Source organism: Oncorhynchus nerka, linkage group LG12 (assembly GCF_034236695.1).
Source record: "Oncorhynchus nerka isolate Pitt River linkage group LG12, Oner_Uvic_2.0, whole genome shotgun sequence".
NCBI classification, from domain to species: Eukaryota; Metazoa; Chordata; class Actinopteri; order Salmoniformes; family Salmonidae; genus Oncorhynchus; species Oncorhynchus nerka.
This window is the reverse complement of record NC_088407.1, coordinates 19,666,099-19,679,225: the sequence shown is the minus strand read 5'-3', so window position 1 is coordinate 19,679,225 and position 13,127 is coordinate 19,666,099.

Sequence of the window (13,127 nt, the reverse complement as noted above, 5' to 3'; positions counted from 1 at the left end):
TAAAAGAGCGTATGGAGAAAAGAGGAGACATGAAAGGAGAGAGGTAAAAGAGAGTATGGAGAAAAGAGGGGACATTATGAAAGGAGAGAGGTAAAAGAGAGTATGGAGAACAGAGGGGACATTATGAAAGGAGGTAAAACAGAGTATGGAGAAAAGAGGGGACATTATGAAAGGAGAGAGGTAAAGAGAGTATGGAGAACAGAGGGGACATTATGAAAGGAGAGAGGTAAAAGAGAGTATGGAGAAAAGAGGAGACATGAAAGGAGAGAGGTAAAAGAGCGTATGGAGAAAAGAGGAGACATGAAAGGAGAGAGGTAAAAGAGAGTATGGAGAAAAGAGGGGACATTATGAAAGGAGAGAGGTAAAAGAGAGTATGGAGAAAAGAGGGGACATTATGAAATGAGAGAGGTAAAGAGAAAACATGGATAGGAAGAAAAAAAGGTTTGGGGTTGCCATGCCAACAGTCCTGTAGAAAAATAAACACTGTGTTGTTGTGTGCTCTCTTCTCTGTCACCCTCCACCTCTTTGGCAGACCTGCATGGTGTGTGTGTGTGTGTGTGTGTGTGTGTGTGTGTGTGTGTGTGTGTGTGTGTGTGTGTGTGTGTGTGTGTGTGTGTGTGTGTGAGAGTGCATAAGTGTGTGCGTGCATGCATATATTTGTGTGTATGAGTGAGGGTGTATGTGTGTGTGTGTGTGTGTGTGTGTAAATGTGCATACATTTTCATACTATTGGTGGCTGAGAGGGAGCAATACTGAGTGAGTGTGTGAATGGGAGGTAGCCCAATCTGCAGAGGTCATAGGATGCGTCCCAAATGCCATTTGGGACACATATGCAGCGTCCACTGGAACTCCAGGAATTGTTTGAAACTCCCCAGACCATGCAACAGGCAGTGTGTGTGTGTGAGTAAGCGGGACAAGCCGTCTGTTTAACATACAGACACAGACATAGCAGTAGCCTTGCGGTTGAGGGCGGTGCAGTTGCCGTACTAGGTTGTGATACAGCCCGGCAGGATGCTCTCGATTGTGCATCTGTAAAAGTTTGTCAGGATTTTCGGTGACAAGCCACATTTCTTCAGCCTCCTTCTTCACCACACTGTCTGTGTGGGTGGAACATTTCAGTTTGTCTGTGATGTGTACGCCCAGGAACATAAAACGTTCCAGCTTCTCAACTGCTGTCCCTTCGATGTGGATAGGGGGGTGCTCCCTCTGCTGTTTCTTGAAGTCCACGATCATCTCCTTTGTTTTGTTGACTGAGAGCTTGTTTTCCTGACACCACACTCCGAGTGCCCTCACCTCCTCCCTGTAGGCCGTCTCGTCGTTGTTGGTGATCAAGCCCACTACTGTTGTGTCATCTGCAAACTTGATGATTGAGTTGGAGGTGTGCGTGGCCATGCAGTCGTGGGTGAACAGGGAGTACAGGAGAGGACTGAGAGCACACACACTTGTGGGGCTCCAGTGTTGAGGATCATCGAAGTGGAGATGTTGTTTCCTACCTTCACCACCTGGGGGCGGCCCGTCAGAAACTCCAGGACCCAGTTGCACCGGGAGGGGTTGAGACCCAGGGCCTCCAGCTTGATGATGAGCTTGGAGGGTACTATGGTGTTGAATGCTGAGCTGTAATCAATGAACAGCATTCTTACATAGGTATTGTTTTTGTCCAGATGGGACAGGGCAGTGTGCAGTGGACCTGTCATCTGTGGACCTGTTGGGGCGGTTGCGATTGCGTCATCTGTGGACCTGTTGGGGCGGCAGCTAGCCTAGTAGTTAGAGTGTTAGACTTGTAACCGAAAAGTTGCTAGATTGAATCCCCGAGCTGACAAGGTAAACATTTGTCGTTCTGCCCCTGAACTAGGTAGTTAACCCACTGTTCCAAGGCCGTCATTGAAAATAAGAATTTGTGCTTAACTGACTTGCCTAGTTAAATGAAGGAAAAAATACAAAAAAACACTGGTGCACCTTGCGCTGGGTACAAAACAAGGCCACTCTAAAGTGTGCCCGTTTTCCATGTCAATGCCTCAGAAAAAAACTGAAATGGGTCTAGGGTGGCAGTGAAATAATCCTTAACTAGCCTCGCAAAGCACTTCATGATGATGGCTGAAATGTGTCTTCCGCATTTAACCCAACCAGAGAGGTGCGGGGGTGCGGGGGACTGCACCAGAGAGGTGTGGGGGACTGCGCCAGAGAGGTGTGGGGGACTGCAACCTTTTGGTTACTGGCCCAACGCTCTAACCACTAGGCAACCTGCCGTATAGACTGGATAAACATTTGTAGACTGGATAAACATGTATAGACTGGATAAACATGTATAGACTGGATAAACATTTATAGACTGGATAAACATTTATAGACTGGATAAACATGTATAGACTGGATAAACATGTATAAACTGGATGTCACGAATATTACCGAAGGTGACTCCCCTTCTTGTTCGGGTGGCGCTCGGCGGTCGTCGTCGCCGGTCTACTAGCTATCGCTGATCCGTTGTTCTGTGTTCGTTTAGTTCTGTCTAATTGGTATCACCTGTTTCCTGTTTGGTTGTTAGGATAGGGTTATATATAGTCTGTTCAGCCCGCTTCTGTTTCGTGCGGGCTTGTTCTCCTGTTTCTTTGTTTGAGTGTATTTTGTTTGCATTTGGGTTTCACGCTGTCCGTTTATATTTCTGTTCATTTGTGTTTCCACTTTTGTACATGTTATGTTTCCAGGACATTAAAGCGTGTTGTTTTTCCCACATCCTTTGCTCTCTGCGCCTGACTCCACACCTCTTCACTCATTTACACGTAACACTGGATAAACATGTATAGACTGGATAAACATGTATAGACTGGATAAACATTTATAGACTGGATAAACATGTATAGACTGGATAAACATTTATAGACTGGATAAACATGTATAGACTGGATAAACATTTATAGACTGGATAAACATGTATAGACTGGATAAACATTTATAGACTGGATAAACATGTATAGACTGGATAAACATGTATAGACTGGATAAACATGTATAGACTGTATGTATCGAATTGAATAAAAGTTTATTCATCACATGCACAGGATACAGCAGGTATAAACGGTACAGTGAAATGTTTACTTGCGAGCTCCCCTCAACAGTGCAGTACAAATATCAATATTAATATTAATCACTTGTAATCAATAGTAATCAATAGTCAAATCCCCAAAATATAAAGTTGTAATAAAAGTAGCGTACAATGTTTACGTGTAGAGATTTGTTTATGTCTGTGTCACAGGACGTTGGTGGCACCTTAAGATTGGCTCGTGGTAATGGTTAATAAGGGCTCGTGGTAATGGCTAGGGACGGGCTTGTGTTAATGGCTAGGGACGGGCTCGTGGTAATGGCTAGGGACGGGCTCGTGGTAATGGTTAATAAGGGCTCGTGGTAATGGCTAGGGACGGGCTCGTGGTAATGGTTAAGATGGGCTCGTGGTAATGGTTAAGATGGGCTCGTGGTAATGGTTAAGATGGGCTTGTGGTAATGGCTAGGGACGGGCTCGTGGTAATGGTTAAGATGGGCTCGTGGTAATGGTTAATAAGGGCTCATGGTAATGGCTAGGGACGGGCTTGTGGTAATGGCTAGGGACGGGCTCGTGGTAATGGCTAGGGACGGGCTCGTGGTAATGGTTAAGATGGGCTCGTGGTAATGGTTAAGATGGGCTCGTGGTAATGGTTAAGATGGGCTCGTGGTAATGGTTAAGATGGGCTCGTGGTAATGGCTGGGGACGGGCTCGTGGTAATGGTTAAGATGGGCTCGTGGTAATGGTTAATAAGGGCTCGTGGTAATGGCTAGGGACGGGCTCGTGGTAATGGCTAGGGACGGGCTCGTGGTAATGGTTAAGATGGGCTCGTGGTAATGGCTAGGGACGGGCTCGTGGTAATGGTTAAGATGGGCTCGTGGTAATGGTTAAGATGGGCTCGTGGTAATGGTTAAGATGGGCTCGTGGTAATGGCTAGGGACGGGCTCGTGGTAATGGTTAAGATGGGCTCGTGGTAATGGTTAAGATGGGCTCGTGGTAATGGCTAGGGACGGGCTCGTGGTAATGGTTAAGATGGGCTCGTGGTAATGGTTAAGAATGGCTCGTGGTAATGGCTAGGGACGGGCTCGTGGTAATGGTTAAGATGGGCTCGTGGTAATGGCTAGGGACGGGCTCGTGGTAATGGTTAAGATGGGCTCGTGGTAATGGTTAAGATGGGCTCGTGGTAATGGCTAGGGACGGGCTCGTGGTAATGGTTAAGATGGGCTCGTGGTAATGGCTAGGGACGGGCTCGTGGTAATGGTTAAGATGGGCTCGTGGTAATGGTTAAGATGGGCTCGTGGTAATGGCTAGGGACGGGCTCGTGGTAATGGTTAAGATGGGCTCGTGGTAATGGCTAGGGACGGGCTCGTGGTAATGGTTAAGATGGGCTCGTGGTAATGGTTAAGAATGGCTCGTGGTAATGGCTAGGGACGGGCTCGTGGTAATGGTTAAGATGGGCTCGTGGTAATGGTTAAGAATGGCTCGTGGTAATGTCTAGGGACGGGCTCGTGGTAATGGTTAAGATGGGCTCGTGGTAATGGCTAGGGACGGGCTCGTGGTAATGGTTAAGATGGGCTCGTGGTAATGGCTAGGGACGGGCTCGTGGTAATGGTTAAGATGGGCTCGTGGTAATGGCTAGGGACGGGCTCGTGGTAATGGTTAAGACGGGCTAGTGGTAATGGTTAAGACGAGCTCATGGTAATGGTTAAGATGGGCTCGTGGTAACGTTTAAGACGGGCTCATGGTAATGGTTAATAAGGGCTCGTGGTAATGGCTAGGGACGGGCTTGTGGTAATGGTTAAGACGGGCTCGTGGTAATGGTTAAGACGAGCTCATGGTAATGGTTAATAAGGGCTTGTGGTAATGGCTAGGGACGGGCTCGTGGTAATGGTTAAGATGGGCTCGTGGTAATGGCCAGGGACGGGCTCGTGGTAATGGTTAAGATGGGCTCGTGGTAATGGTTAAGATGGGCTCGTGGTAATGGTTAAGATGGGCTCGTGGTAATGGTTAAGATGGGCTTGTGGTAATGGCTAGGGACGGGCTCGTGGTAATGGTTAAGATGGGCTCGTGGTAATGGTTAAGAATGGCTCGTGGTAATGGCTAGGGACGGGCTCGTGGTAATGGTTAAGATGGGCTCGTGGTAATGGCTAGGGACGGGCTCGTGGTAATGGTTAAGATGGGCTCGTGGTAATGGTTAAGATGGGCTCGTGGTAATGGCTAGGGACGGGCTCGTGGTAATGGTTAAGATGGGCTCGTGGTAATGGCTAGGGACGGGCTCGTGGTAATGGTTAAGATGGGCTCGTGGTAATGGTTAAGAATGGCTCGTGGTAATGGCTAGGGACGGGCTCGTGGTAATGGTTAAGATGGGCTCGTGGTAATGGCTAGGGACGGGCTCGTGGTAATGGTTAAGATGGGCTCGTGGTAATGGTTAAGATGGGCTCGTGGTAATGGCTAGGGACGGGCTCGTGGTAATGGTTAAGATGGGCTTGTGGTAATGGCTAGGGACGGGCTCGTGGTAATGGTTAAGATGGGCTCGTGGTAATGGCTAGGGACGGGCTCGTGGTAATGGTTAAGACAAGCTCATGGTAATGGTTAATAAGGGCTCGTGGTAATGGCTAGGGACGGGCTCGTGGTAATGGTTAAGACGGGCTCATGATAATGGTTAAGATGGGCTCGTGGTAATGGCTAGGGACGGGCTCGTGGTAATGGTTAAGATGGGCTCGTGGTAATGTTTAAGACGGGCTCATGGTAATGGTTAATAAGGGCTGGTGGTAATGGCTAGGGACGGGCTCGTGGTAATGGTTAAGACGGGCTCGTGGTAATGGTTAAGACGAGCTCATGGTAATGGTTAATAAGGGCTCATGGTAATGGCTAGGACTGGCTTGTGGTAATGGTTAAGGCGGACTCCTGGTAATGGTTAAGACGAGCTCGTGGTAATGGTTAAGGCGGACTTGTGGTAATGGTTAAGCCAAGCTTGTGGTAATGTTTAAGATGGGCTCATGGTAATGGTTAATAAGGGTTCGTGGTAATGGTTAAGACGAGCTTGTGGTAATGGTTAAGCCAAGCTTGTGGTAATGGTTAAGATGGGCTCATGGTAATGGTTAATAAGGGCTTGTGGTAATGGTTAATAAGGGCTCCTGGTAATGGTTAAGACGAGCTCATGGTAATGGTTAATAAGGGCTCGTGGTAATGGTTAATAAGGGCTCGTGGTAATGGCTAGGACTGGTTCGTGATAATGGTTAAGACGGACTTGTGGTAATGGTTAAGACGGACTCGTGTTAATGGTTAAGACAAGCTCGTGGTAGTGGTTAATATGGGCTCATGGTAATGGTTATTATGGGCTCATGGTAATGGTTAAGACGGGCTCGTGGTAATGGTTAAGGCGGACTCCTGGTAATGGTTAAGACAAGCTCGTGGTAATGGTTGAGACGGGCTCGTGGTAATGGTTAAGACGAGCTCGTGGTAATGGTTAAGATGGGCTCATGGTAATGGTTAATAAGGGCTCGTGGTAATGGTTAAGACAAGCTTGTGGTAATGGTTAAGATGGGCTTGTGGTAATGGTTAATAAGGGCTTGTGGTAATGGTTAACAAGGGCTCGTGGTAATGGTTAAGACGAGCTCATGGTAATGGTTAATAAGGGCTTGTGGTAATGGTTAATAAGGGTTCGTGGTAATGGTTAAGATGAGCACGTGGTAATGGTTAATAAGGGCTTGTGGTAATGGTTAATAAGGGCTCGTGGTAATGGTTAATAAGGGCTCGTGGTAATGGTTAATAAGGTCTCGTGGTAATGGATAATAAGGGCTTGTGGTAATGGTTAATAAGAGCTCGTGGTAATGGTTAATAAGGGTTTGTGGTAATGGTTAATAAGGGCTCGTGGTAATGGTTAATAAGGGCTCGTGGTAATGGTTAATAAGGGCTTGTGGTAATGGTTAATAAGGGCTTGTGGTAATGGTTAATAAGGGCTCGTGGTAATGGTTAATAAGGGCTCGTGGTAATGGTTAATAAGGGCTTGTGGTAATGGTTAATAAGGGCTCGTGGTAATGGTTAATAAGGGCTTGTGGTAATGGTTAATAAGGGCTTGTGGTAATGGTTAATAAGGGCTCGTGGTAATGGTTAATAAGGGCTTGTGGTAATGGTTAATAAGGGCTTGTGGTAATGGTTAATAAGGGCTCGTGGTAATGGTTAATAAGGGCTTGTGGTAATGGTTAATAAGGGCTCGTGGTAATGGTTAATAAGGGCTCGTGGTAATGGTTAATAAGGGCTTGTGGTAATGGTTAATAAGGGCTCGTGGTAATGGTTAATAAGGGCTTGTGGTAATGGTTAATAAGGGCTCGTGGTAATGGTTAATAAGGGCTTGTGGTAATGGTTAATAAGGGCTTGTGGTAATGGTTAATAAGGGCTCATGGTAATGGTTAATAAGGGCTTGTGGTAATGGTTAATAAGGGCTCGTGGTAATGGTTAATAAGGGCTCGTGGTAATGGTTAATAAGGGCTTGTGGTAATGGTTAAGGCGAGCTCATGGTCATGGTTAATAAGGGCTCGTGGTAATGGTTAATAAGGGCTTGTGGTAATGGTTAAGGCGAGCTCATGGTCATGGTTAATAAGGGCTCGCGGTAATGGTTAATAAGGGCTTGTGGTAATGGTTAATAAGGGCTTGTGGTAATGGTTAATAAGGGCTTGTGGTAATGGTTAATAAGGGCTCGTGGTAATGGTTAATAAGGGCTTGTGGTAATGGTTAATAAGGGCTTGTGGTAATGGTTAAGGCGAGCTCTTGGTCATGGTTAATAAGGGCTCGTGGTAATGGTTAATAAGGGCTCATGGTAATGGTTAATAAGGGCTTGTGGTAATGGTTAATAAGGGCTCGTGGTAATGTTTAATAAGGGCTCGTGGTAATGGTTAATAAGGGCTTGTGGTAATGGTTAAGGCGAGCTCATGGTCATGGTTAATAAGGGCTCGTGGTAATGGTTAATAAGGGCTTGTGGTAATGGTTAATAAGGGCTTGTGGTAATGGTTAATAAGGGCTTGTGGTAATGGTTAAGGCGAGCTCATGGTCATGGTTAATAAGGGCTCGTGGTAATGGTTAATAAGGGCTTGTGGTAATGGTTAATAAGGGCTTGTGGTAATGGTTAATAAGGGCTTGTGGTAATGGTTAATAAGGGCTCGTGGTAATGGTTAATAAGGGCTTGTGGTAATGGTTAATAAGGGCTTGTGGTAATGGTTAAGGCGAGCTCATGGTCATGGTTAATAAGGGCTCGTGGTAATGGTTAATAAGGGCTCGTGGTAATGGTTAATAAGGGCTTGTGGTAATGGTTAATAAGGGCTTGTGGTAATGGTTAATAAGGGCTTGTGGTAATGGTTAATAAGGGCTAGTGGTAATGGTTAATAAGGGCTTGTGGTAATGGTTAATAAGGGCTTGTGGTAATGGTTAAGGCGAGCTGATGGTCATGGTTAATAAGGGCTCGTGGTAATGGTTAATAATGGCTTGTGGTAATGGTTAATAAGGGCTTGTGGTAATGGTTAATAAGGGCTTGTGGTAATGGTTAATAAGGGCTCGTGGTAATGGTTAATAAGGGCTCGTGGTAATGGTTAATAAGGGCTCGTGGTAATGGTTAATAAGGGCGTGTGGTAATGGTCAATAAGGGCTTGTGGTAATGGTTAAGGCGAGCTGATGGTCATGGTTAATAAGGGCTCGTGGTAATGGTTAATAAGGGCTTGTGGTAATGGTTAATAAGGGCTTGTGGAAATTGTTAATAAGGGCTTGTGGTAATGGTTAATAAGTGCTCGTGGTAATGGTTAATAAGGGCTTGTGGTAATGGTTAATAAGGGCTTGTGGTAATGGTTAATAAGGGCTCGTGGTAATGGTTAATAAGGGCTTGTGGTAATGGTCAATAAGGGCTCGTGGTAATGGTTAATAAGGGCTCGTGGTAATGGTTAATAAGGGCTCGTGGTAATGGTTAATAAGGGCTCGTGGTAATGGTTAATAAGGGCTTGTGGTAATGGTTAATAAGGGCTCGTGGTAATGGTTAATAAGGGCCTGTGGTAATGGTTAATAAGGGCTCGTGGTAATGGTTAATAAGGGCTTGTGGTAATGGTTAATAAGGGCTTGTGGTAATGGTTAATAAGGGCTCGTGGTAATGGTTAATAAGGGCTTGTGGTAATGGTTAATAAGGGCTTGTGGTCATGGTTAATAAGGGCTCGTGGTAATGGTTAATAAGGGCTTGTGGTAATGGTTAATAAGGGCTTGTGGTAATGGTTAAGGCGAGCTCATGGTCATGGTTAATAAGGGCTCGCGGTAATGGTTAATACGGGCTTGTGGTAATGGTTAATAAGGGCTTGTGGTAATGGTTAATAAGGGCTTGTGGTAATGGTTAATAAGGGCTTGTGGTAATGGTTAATAAGGGCTTGTGGTAATGGTTAAGGCGAGCTCATGGTCATGGTTAATAAGGGCTCGTGGTAATGGTTAATAAGGGCTCGTGGTAATGGTTAATAAGGGCTTGTGGTAATGTTAATAAGGGCTTGTGGTAATGGTTAATAAGGGCTTGTGGTAATGGTTAATAAGGGCTCGTGGTAATGGTTAATAAGGGCTTGTGGTAATGGTTAATAAGGGCTTGTGGTAATGGTTAAGGCGAGCTGATGGTCATGGTTAATAAGGGCTCATGGTAATGGTCAATAAGGGCTTGTGGTAATGGTTAATAAGGGCTTGTGGTAATGGTTAATAAGGGCTTGTGGTAATGGTTAATAAGGGCTTGTGGTAATGGTTAATAAGGGCTTGTGGTAATGGTTAATAAGGGCTCGTGGTAATGGTTAATAAGGGCTTGTGGTAATGGTTAATAAGGGCTTGTGGTAATGGTTAAGGCGAGCTGATGGTCATGGTTAATAAGGGCTCGTGGTAATGGTTAATAAGGGCTTGTGGTAATGGTTAATAAGGGCTCGTGGTAATGGTTAATAAGGGCTTGTGGTAATGGTTAATAAGGGCTTGTGGTAATGGTTAATAAGGGCTCGTGGTAATGGTTAATAAGGGCTTGTGGTAATGGTTAATAAGGGCTTGTGGTAATGGTTAAGGCGAGCTCATGGTCATGGTTAATAAGGGCTCGTGGTAATGGTTAATAAGGGCTTGTGGTAATGGTTAATAAGGGCTCGTGGTAATGGTTAATAAGGGCTTGTGGTAATGGATAAGGTGAGCTCATGGTCATGGTTAATAAGGGCTCGTGGTAATGGTTAATAAGGGCTTGTGGTAATGGTTAATAAGGGCTCGTGGTAATGGTTAATAAGGGCTTGTGGTAATGGTTAATAAGGGCTCGTGGTAATGGTTAATAAGGGCTCGTGGTAATGGTTAATAAGGGCTTGTGGTAATGGTTAATAATGGCTTGTGGTAATGGTTAATAAGGGCTTGTGGTAATGGTTAATAAGGGCTCGTGGTAATGGTTAATAAGGGCTTGTGGTAATGGTTAATAAGGGCTTGTGGTAATGGTTAAGGCGAGCTCATGGTCATGGTTAATAAGGGCTCGTGGTAATGGTTAATAAGGGCTTGTGGTAATGGTTAATAAGGGCTCGTGGTAATGGTTAATAAGGGCTTGTGGTAATGGTTAAGGTGAGCTCATGGTCATGGTTAATAAGGGCTCGTGGTAATGGTTAATAAGGGCTTGTGGTAATGGTTAATAAGGGCTCGTGGTAATGGTTAATAAGGGCTTGTGGTAATGGTTAATAAGGGCTCGTGGTAATGGTTAATAAGGGCTCGTGGTAATGGTTAATAAGGGCTTGTGGTAATGGTTAAGGCGAGCTCATGGTCATGGTTAATAAGGGCTCGTGGTAATGGTTAATAAGGGCTTGTGGTAATGGTTAATAAGGGCTTGTGGTAATGGTTAAGGCAAGCTCATGGTCATGGTTAATAAGGGCTCGCGGTAATGGTTAATAAGGGCTTGTGGTAATGGTTAATAAGGGCTTGTGGTAATGGTTAATAAGGGCTTGTGGTAATGGTTAATAAGGGCTTGTGGTAATGGTTAATAAGGGCTCGTGGTAATGGTTAATAAGGGCTTGTGGTAATGGTTAATAAGGGCTTGTGGTAATGGTTAAGGCGAGCTCATGGTCATGGTTAATAAGGGCTCGTGGTAATGGTTAATAAGGGCTTGTGGTAATGGTTAATAAGGGCTCGTGGTAATGGTTAATAAGGGCTTGTGGTAATGGTTAATAAGGGCTTGTGGTAATAGTTAATGCGAGCTCATGGTCATGGTTAATAAGGGCTCGTGGTAATGGTTAATAAGGGCTTGTGGTAATGGTTAATAAGGGCTCGTGGTAATGGTTAATAAGGGCTTGTGGTAATGGTTAAGGTGAGCTCATGGTCATGGTTAATAAGGGCTCGTGGTAATGGTTAATAAGGGCTTGTGGTAATGGTTAATAAGGGCTTGTGGTAATGGTTAATAAGGGCTTGTGGTAATGGTTAATAAGGGCTCGTGGTAATGGTTAATAAGGGCTTGTGGTAATGGTTAATAAGGGCTCATGGTCATGGTTAATAAGGGCTCGTGGTAATGGTTAATAAGGGCTTGTGGTAATGCTTGTGGTAATGGTTAATAAGGGCTTGTGGTAATGGTTTAATAAGGGCTTGTGGTAATGGTTAATAAGGGCTTGTGGTAATGGTTAGCTCATGGTCATGGTTAATAAGGGCTTGTGGTAATGGTTAATAAGGGCTTGTGGTAATGGTTAATAGCAGGGCTTGTAATGGTTAATAAGGGCTTGTGGTAATGGTTAATAAGGGCTTGTGGTAATGGTTAATAAGGGCTTGTGGTAATGGTTAATAAGGGCTTGTGGTAATGGTTAATAAGGGCTTGTGGTAATGGTTAAGGCGAGCTCATGGTCATGGTTAATAAGGGCTCGTGGTAATGGTAATGGTTAATAAGGGCTTGTGGTAATGGTTAATAAGGGCTTGTGGTAATGGTTAATAAGGGCTTGTGGTAATGGTTAATAATAATGGTTAATAAGCTTGTGGTAATGGTTAATAAGTGAGCTCATGGTCATGGTTAATAAGGGCTTGTGGTAATGGTTAATAAGGGCTTGTGGTAATGGTTAATAAGGGCTTGTGGTAATGGTTAATAAGGGCTTGTGGTAATGGTTAATAAGGGCTAATAAGGGCGTGGTAATGGTTAATAAGGGCTTGTGGTAATGGTTAATGGTTAAAGCGAGCTCATGGTCATGGTTAATAAGGGCTCGTGGTAATGGTTAATAAGGGCTTGTGGTAATGGTTAATAAGGGCTTGTGGTAATGGTTAATAAGGGCTTGGGTAATGGTTAATAAGGGCTTGTGCTCATGGTCATGGTTAATAAGGGCTCGTGGTAATGGTTAATAAGGGCTTGTGGTAATGGTTAATAAGGGCTTGTGGTAATGGTTAATAAGGGCTTGTGGTAATGGTTAATAAGGGCTTGTGGTAATGGTTAATAAGGACTTGTGGTAATGGTTAAGGCGAGCTCATGGTCATGGTTAATAAGGGCTCATGGTAATGGTTAATAAGGGCTCGTGGTAATGGTTAATAAGGGGTAATGGTTAATAAGGTAATGGTTAATAAGGGCTTGTAATGGTTAATGGTTAAATAAGGGCTCATGGTAATGGTTAATAAGGGCTGGTAATGGTTAATAAGGGCTTGTGGTAATGGTTAATAAGGGCTTGTGGTAATGGTTAATAAGGGCTTGTGGTAATGGTTATGGTTAATGGTTAATAAGGGCTTGTGGTAATGGTTAATGGTAAGGGAGCTCATGGTCATGGTTAATAAGGGCTTGTGGTAATGGTTAATAAGGGCTTGTGGTAATGGTTAATAAGGGCTCTTGTGGTAATGGTTAATAAGGGCTTGTGGTAATGGTTAATAAGGGCTTGGTAATGGTTAATAAGGTGGTAATGGTTAATAAGGGCTTGTGGTAATGGTTAATAAGGGCTTGTGGTAATGGTTAATAAGGGCTTGTGGTAATGGTTAATAAGGGCTCATGGTAATGGTTAATAAGGGCTTGTGGTAATGGTTAATAAGGGCTTGTGGTAATGGTTAATAAGGGCTTGTGGTAATGGTTAATAAGGGCTCGTGGTAATGGTTAATAAGGGCTTGTGGTAATGGT